The sequence below is a fragment of the Syngnathus scovelli genome, chromosome 18 (assembly GCF_024217435.2).
Source record: "Syngnathus scovelli strain Florida chromosome 18, RoL_Ssco_1.2, whole genome shotgun sequence".
In the NCBI taxonomy this organism is placed as follows: domain Eukaryota; kingdom Metazoa; phylum Chordata; class Actinopteri; order Syngnathiformes; family Syngnathidae; genus Syngnathus; species Syngnathus scovelli.
In genome coordinates, this window is record NC_090864.1 from 11,430,324 (window position 1) to 11,438,541 (window position 8,218).

At 42.4% G+C, this 8,218-nt stretch overlaps 1 long non-coding RNA gene across 2 annotated transcripts in view; it reads right to left on the reverse strand.

The window, feature by feature from the left end:
- LOC125985763 (uncharacterized) overlaps positions 1-2,514 on the reverse strand; it is a 143,823-nt gene extending 141,309 nt beyond the window's left edge. Inside the window, exon 1 of one of the 2 annotated variants that reach the window (XR_007487432.2) lies at positions 23-2,514. This is a non-coding gene — a long non-coding RNA (uncharacterized lncRNA). The remainder of the gene's footprint in view (positions 1-22) is intronic. The other variant, XR_007487433.2, reaches the window with a different exon arrangement.
- Between the last annotated feature and the right edge of the window lie 5,704 nt (positions 2,515-8,218).

Here is an 8,218-nt window from a genome sequence, read left to right on the forward strand (position 1 = left end):
AGTGTACAGCTGTTGATCTTACCTTGTTGGAGATGAAGGAAGCATGTCCAACATGGAGGCAAGCATGGCCGAGGTAGAGAGGCCGTAGCAGGCAGGGAAGGAAGGAGAGGGGTGCTGGCAGGTAGCACAGAGGTGCATCCAATCCAAATTGTAAGATCCAAGCGGTAAAAAAGATATATCCTTCCAATCTTCTTGGCTGACTGAGGTTGCCTGCCATATGGGAGCAGCCATCTTTACCTGATCAAACACTCCAATCTTCTTGGCTGACTGAGGTTGCTGCCATGTGGGAGCAGCCATCTTTACCTGATCAGGTGCCTAATCAGGTGGTTGAGCAGGTGACCAGAGGCTATTTCAAAATAAATGTCCATGGCCCAAGGCCAGCAAATTTTAACCAGAGTTCGAAAAATGAAGGTCAATGGCCCAAGGCCAGACAATCCTAACCAAAATTAAAGTTTAAGCAAAGGAAACCAAATTGGCTCCAACATGAACAGTACCATATGATTTCTGTAGGTCAAGGAAGACAGCCCCTCCCCTTCTGGTCCAAGGAAGACTTTCTTTTTTTTTTTTTTTTTTTTTCCAACAAAGTAGCATGTTGCAGTTACTCATCAATGATTGCATTGGGTGAAGTGTAAAAGGGCTTTTGTTAAGGTGGCTAGTTAATTTGGAATACCAATCATGTGATAGCAAATACATATCAAAAATATGAATTTGGTAAGGCCAACAACATTAAGAACCATTGCTTCTACATACATGCTTGGCAAAATGATGGAAATCAGTAATAAATGTTAAAGCAAAGTCAAGGTAGCCCAGCCGCTGTTTGAAACTTTTCCCTGTGTAATATGATGGCCATCTGCTAGGCTGAGCCACGCTTACCCAAAAGCCCCTGGGCTAGATGTTTATCTGCCCAACGCCAAATCTCTCGTAAAACTGCGTTAAGGATGCGATGGTGGACCGCTACAATTAGTGCAGGTGCCAAGCTGTAGGACAAATTGGAGGAAATGGAATTGAAGCAGATTACAGTGTGGGAGGGAGGGAGCGAGGGAGGGAGGATGGTTCGTGGAGGGGAGGGCAACTCTGGTGCTTGGAGATGATAAATGAAATGAAAATTGTACAGGCTTGGACAGCGGCCCTTACTGCTGTTTGAAATTCACTGCGCTGTGATTAAAATTGGAACAGAACGGTGGTTAGAAGTCCTGGCGAGTCCTCTTACTTTATTAGCAGCTGTTTAGCTGTTGTTGAGAATGCTAGGCTCCTGTCAACTTGACAAATGGACTCGACGACCGTGTGATGCTGCGCCATATGACCAAGAGCGCCATGTATTTTTCACTCACACCCGGAGCATTGTACTTGGGAGTCCAACAAACACACGTGTGGAATGTTCAACTTGTATGTCCTATATAGCTGGAGCAGGGGGTAAAATATTCCACAGCAGTCATTCATGAAGAGAAATTCTTAATAATAAATATCCCAGCAATAATGAATGTGCTGCTGGCTGCAGTTGTCTTGGGGGCATAATATCTAATTTCCTCCCAATGTTTCATATCTCTTCTCCGGTGTGTCGACACAGTCCATCACTGCACTCCAGTGTAGGTTCCTATCACTTGTTATTTTTCAAATCAATATATGAATCAAAAGCATGGACAGATGAGCTCCAATAAATTACAGATTGCTGGACAAATGGCCAATGTTAACCACGTGGCAGAAGAAGCGACTCCCGTGGGTGCTTCTTGGTGGCCGCCGTGTGAGGGAGATCTGCCAAAATGTCATTTGAAATGACACTGGATATTACCAAACAGTTTTTTTAATACGAGTGGAGACACCGAAGCCATTGCTCTTTTTAATTAAATTCCCTGCACCTGCATGAGCGTTACCATGGGTTGGTTCTAGATCATACATCTCTCTTGACATCCAACCTCTGCATGTCTCTTTTTTAGATTCATTATATAATATCAGTTAAGTAAACATAAATAACTTACTGAGATCAAATGGAGCATGCTTGGACTTGACCAAGCCACATTTTGTGAGTCAACCCTCCCCTATAACACGTCCAGCCACATGGAAAAAGAGTTAGTTTAGGGAATCAGGCCAAGCTACAGGGGCAAAAAGGTGTAGAGCCAGATGAAACAGAGCAGACAAAACAGGGGAGTCACCCTCATAAATCTCCAACTGCCATGTTGAATCCCTACCACAGAGCAGCTTAGGTGCAAGGGGCCAAGCAGTCAGCTCGGGCACAGGCCGTAAAGTGAAGGGCGGGCTCGGAGGGCGCACACACGTACATGCACACACAGTTACAGTATATTGTACCTGAACATGGCAATCATAGCTATCAGCAGGGAATATGCTACCATCAGGCCCAATAACATCAGCAGGCACCTTAGCCCTGACACCACATGACATGCATATGTGCAGAGGCAGCGTGAGGCGATGGCGTCCCAGGTAGCGGCAGGGCTTTGAAGGAGATGTCCACTGACAGTGGTCCAACGTGGGGGAGAAGAGACCTCCGCCAAACCTGCTTTGCAAAGAGAAAAAACAGGCCCTCTTGAAGAAACACAAAGAACAGAGGAGGGGGTGTATGTCTTGAAACGGACAGCCAAAATGAAGGTACATTCAATTATTTCTTTATTTTTAAATAAAAACAATGACTTACCAGAATATTTTTTCATGGCATTTTGAATGGGTATATCCAATTTGCAGTATTTTTTTATTTTTAAAATTATTTATTTCATTTTATTTTTTGATATATATTTGTTATGTTTGCAGTGTTTACAGCTACCGATGTACACAACTCTATAACTGTTATGATGAATACGGAAATAAGCATGCACACTTTGGTTCACAATAATGTATACAAATGTCTATTTTTTTGCATCGGACCTCTAATATCCTCCAAACATTAACAGGGTTGCTTTTTATGCTGCACTGGGAAACAACATCTCATTTCCAAACAATAGCATAACAGAAGGCCGCCGCTGTATATAAAAGAATAAATAATCCGGATGTCTGCGGTGTCCAATGCAAAGTAATTTAACGCATCAATGCTGCCACCTATTAATTTCTGGGAGAAGCCGAGCAGGGCAGAGCAGAGCAGAGCAGAGCAGGGGGAGCCTGCGAGCACCGATTGGACAGACAACGCAGCTGCATCTTCTATCACTTCCCCACCAAACAAAACGCATAAATAGAGCTCCAAATGTACGCACAGTCACATGGGAGACAGTGACACTGTATTCCTAATGAATGAATTACCCAAGTACGGACGTATGTCTACAGATAGAGGGGCCCATTTGGGGCTCTTGTCCTCAGGGCGCTGGCTGCATCACGAGGAGCCCTGCAGGCTTCAATGGAAATCCCAGGCTGCTTTAATTAGATCCACAGCTTCTGACCCCCGTCTTTTTCCCCTAAATAGCTTTGATGGGGGTACCGGTATCACCACAAAAACAACAGACTGTGGAGGCCACAAAACCTAAATTCAAAGTAATTGGACACAAATTTGGGGCTTGACTTCCCCTTTAAGTTAGAATTGTAAGATCAGTATCTGTTATGTCTTCACATGCTTGACCATTCTTTTCCTAACACAGGTGGACGATTATACAACTTACTGGCCTTACTCCACTACTCTGTTAGCAATTAATACGAGCTGTCTCCTAGAATCACAGTATTTTATCTGATGTATGTTTTGTCATTATCACTGTGGTCCATCATTACTTTCCTATTATTGTCTGGGGGGACATTTGCGAGCGTTCGGAAGAGCTGTGGATGAGGGACAAGAGACTTTTTTTTTTTTTTTTCTTTTCGGAGGTTAATGTGGGGGAGGGGGATATTTGCCCCAAAGATATAATGTCTGTGTTTTCCTGCAATTAATTAATGGGTCCCCAGTTAGTTAGTAGAAGGCAGCTCTTGCTTCACCGTGGCGACTGCGAGAGGGCAAAAGAGGTCGGAGCCGAGCTCGCCCGCCTCTGTAGCTCCGGGCTCTTAGTTGTGAGCCGCTGGATTTGGACTATTTTTAACGAAATCCCTTTATGGATAGATAAATCTGATTTTATGCAAGAAGAGTCTCCTGGGTTTCAATTAACTGGGGATCACACTGCAGAGCAACGTATCACCAAACCAAAGAGGAAAGAATGCAGATAGAAAGGGAGAAGGAACCTTTAATTAATGCAGTCTAATTAAACAAATGTCAAATGCATTATGGATTCTATTTTGGAAGCCGTAGGTGAGGGTCACTGTTTGCTTGGGCTTCCCTTCCCAGTGATATTCATCTATAAAAGTTAATTTTGTGTTGATGTATGTTAACAGTGGATTGTAAAAGGCTTGGGAAACCTGAGCTGAAATTGAGCCAATAAAAAATAAAGTAGTCAAAGAGTCATGTGGAATGGCTGCAACCAGTTCAGGGTATATCCCGTGGCGACTTCCTGCTTGCACCAAAGAGTGACTGATTCATGGCAAAGCAGTCAGAAGAAGCAGAGAAAAGGGTGAGAACGTCCATAAAGAGTGTTTGGTCAAAATGCACAGTCTTAGCACTCATTGTCTCACCGTGACGCATATTTTTTTTGTCCGTCAGCTCATTGTCTCTCGTTAAAGTACCCACGGGGGTGCTCCTTGGTGTGAAGTTGATCTCAGGTTATAGTCACTTACTCGCCATGCCCCCATTACTGCCATGACATTCTTCTCTCCATTCGATTCCCAGCATGAGCGCCAATCGCAAAGTGTATTACGCTTCTCCGCTGCGTGGTTGGTGGGGAATGATATGCTTCATCGGAGCGCGAAAATGTGCTCTGATACCTTTGGCTGAAATGCAAACGCAGGCTGGATGAGTACACGTTTGTATACACACGCACACACACAAAATGTTGCTTAGGCGTGCAGCTGCTGAGCAATGAGCATGCAGGCGTCATGTCGAGACACATGCTAATAAACATCCAAGCTGTCAATTGTGAAAAGAAAAAAACATCTAGACATATTTCAGGCCCCAAATGTGACATGATCCATTTTAGACATGTGAATAATAATACATTTCTCTACTATGTGGTTTCTTCAGTTTTCCATATCTGCTGTATTATTTTTTTAATTATTATCATTTTATTTATTTATTACGGTTTGCAAATTATTTTTGATAACATTTCAAGTTTTGATCCAACCCTAAAAAATTGTTGTTTGATATGACATATTAACATACAGGAGAGGACTCATCTGTGAGAAATGATTCCATTGAATTTCAAATTTAAAATCCACCGCCTTTTATTACAAAGAAACTTGGACAGAGAGGAACAAAAGTAAAAAGGACTTGAGTCCAATGTCGGTGTTATTTTGCCAAGACGGATCATTATTGTAACTCCATGACAACGGAAAGGATATCATTGAATATGGCCGGCTGACATTTGGTTGAATGCATCAAAGTCAAGTCGTCGTCTTTGCTCCAATTAGTAGTCACACTCAGCCAGATTGGGAGGAGAAATCCATTGGCCGTAGGGATTGGTCAATCTTTTCAAGATGTGCACAATAGCCCCAGGTACTCATGGGAAATGTAGGCCCTGACTCAAAGCCTTTCTGGACAGTCCTGGAGGTGTCCATTTGCTTCCAATGACCAATTAAAGCATTTTATGTAGGTCAGATATAATGTTGTCATTAGACAGCCTCTGCTCCTTATAATGAATGCCTATTATTGAAGATGATCTTCAAAAAATGACTACAATTTAACAGCTATCCTTCAGATCACATGGCATGTGTTGATTGAAAGCTGCTGGGAAGGGCTATTGGCAACATGATTGGGAACACCGTAAAAGGATCCAATATACACTTCTTTGCAAACATGGTGAATATGTGCATTGTCTTGACTAGGCTTTTTTTTTTTTTTCCTCTCCAACTCTTGCTGCCGTTGGCTTGAGGAAAGTCACACTGCTTAATTAAGGACAGAGAAGAGTATGGGCGGGCCCGTTCTATGCAGTGTCCTCATTAGTGGATTTTCCACCCGGAGGTGCTTTTGAGAAACACGATGTCTAATGAGGGACTAACAGTCACACAAGTAATAGCACGGCTTTCTCAAATTGGGCTTGAAGAAAACTTTGTTCGTACTCACGGCCACTTTTTAGGTACACTTCCACAATCACTAAACAGGTTAAGGTTTTTGATGTTCCGACAGATTGTTAAGTAAAAATGTTTGTTTTTTTGAAGATCTATTTTCTCCTTGATTGCTCAGAGACGCCCATAAATACTCTATAGTGATGATGATTAGTATGATAATGATGAGGCATTGTTTTAAACCTATGAAGTCCTGCAAAATGATATTCAACATTACTTTCCATAAGCGGGCTGCGGAAGGGGTGAACCTGCCCTCTGGCTAACAATAACTGTCGCTTCTCGTACACACACACGCAACACACACACACGCTCACAGCACGCCTCTGTACAGGTAATCTCACTTAATCATCTCAGAGGTCACAGCAAAGTGAGGTGGCTGATAATTGCTGTAGTGAGCAGCACCAAGTGAAGGATTGCGGGAGAACCACGAGAAGGAGTTTGTTGAACGCTGGGGGTTGGGGGCAATGACACAATGGAGATAAGTCTACCTTCCACTGGCTCATTTATTGTATGAATCACATAAAATAGCATGTTCTAAAAACCATCAAAAACACTAATAAAAAGAGAGATCATCACAAATAGAGTGGAAATAAAATGAATGTCCTGCACAATTCCTTACAATTGCTTTTATATAGCTGACAATACAAACATTGTGTCTTTTGTGAGGGGGGGGGGGGCGGCGGGGGGTGAGGAACGTCACTTAAAATACTACATATATATATATATTAATGTTAAACTAACACCTATAGCTGGAATTGCATTAAATGTAATAATAGCATCAAATATACAACAAAGAGAAATAAAAGAAATAGGAAATAAAAATTCACTTAACATTGATGGTTACCGTAATGTTCATAAAACCCAGTGTGGCTTCAAAGTCAAATTAAGTTCAGTGGGCAAAATGATGCCGGTCTCCGTGTATCCATTTATATGACTCTTTTTATGGCTGAATCAAAGCTGCCTAGCTAATCAAGGCTCTATTACAAAGCTTCTTCATGGCGCCACTTTGATTGGCTTCAATTTACATAATGGTGGAACGCTGAGAAAGTCAGCTCTCAACTGCGTTCCATTTCTACCAGCAAACAGATTAGGTGGCTTTATGGATTTGCAACACGTGCAAAAGCATTTGTGCTTGTTTTTTTTTCTTCTTTTATTTCATTACTGGCCGTCTCCACCTGGACTAGGGAGGTGTTGACAATCCCTGGGGAGACATTTCTACTATTCTGTGATTGTCTGTACATACAACATAAAGAGAATTATGGGCTTGACTTCCCCTTTAATGATAAATAAAATGGTTTCCTTCCTCTCTGGTGTCTGTTTGGTTAGCAAGACCGTAAAAGCAAAACAGAGACCGCTAAACTCACTATTGTGCAGATGCATATTTTTTTCCTCTGCTGAAACACACCAGTTGCCCGCCGTCTATATAACACAGCAACACCGATGAACCAATCACGGCAAAGAAATTAACAGAGCAGCAAAGCTTCGGGGCGTCAAGCTGCCCTTCTCATGGGGCGCCGCATAAAGGCGAGCTCAGGTAGCTGCTACTTTTTAATGACGCCATTTGCCTAATGCCTTCTCCATCTTGTCAATCTATTATCCCTCATCTCTGCCTTGTGCGGCTGCATCACCCTCGCCCCTTGACTCCGACTCGCCAAAAGAGCCGAGCGAGCCTTGCGATATCGCTGCGGTGGCCCATTAGGAGCCTCCTCCAGACTAATTGGTGTGAGATGCTACGTCAAAGACAATAACAACAACAAAAAGTGAAGAACAGGACAGTCATGGGCATGTTTTTTTCCTGCAGCTTTTCTTAGCCGCTATCATTTAACAGTCTAGCAATTAAAGTGACACTGATGGTGCACTCTGAGTAACCAAACAGCACTTTTGAACAAGGTGCTTCCCAGAAAAAGATCTCTCTCTATATATATATATAGTAATAAAGTCAACTTTACTTTGTGGATTTTACTTATTGCATTTATTTTAATTTAACCCCTACAATATTTGAGTGAAAACCGCATTTCAGCACTGCTGGATGGACAGTTCCGACGTCCAAAATTGGTCAGTCTCCTTGTGGGTATGTTATTTTTTTTCAAATGATTCACCACTGTTGTACTGTTAAAGGCACTTTGAGTATTATTTACTAATG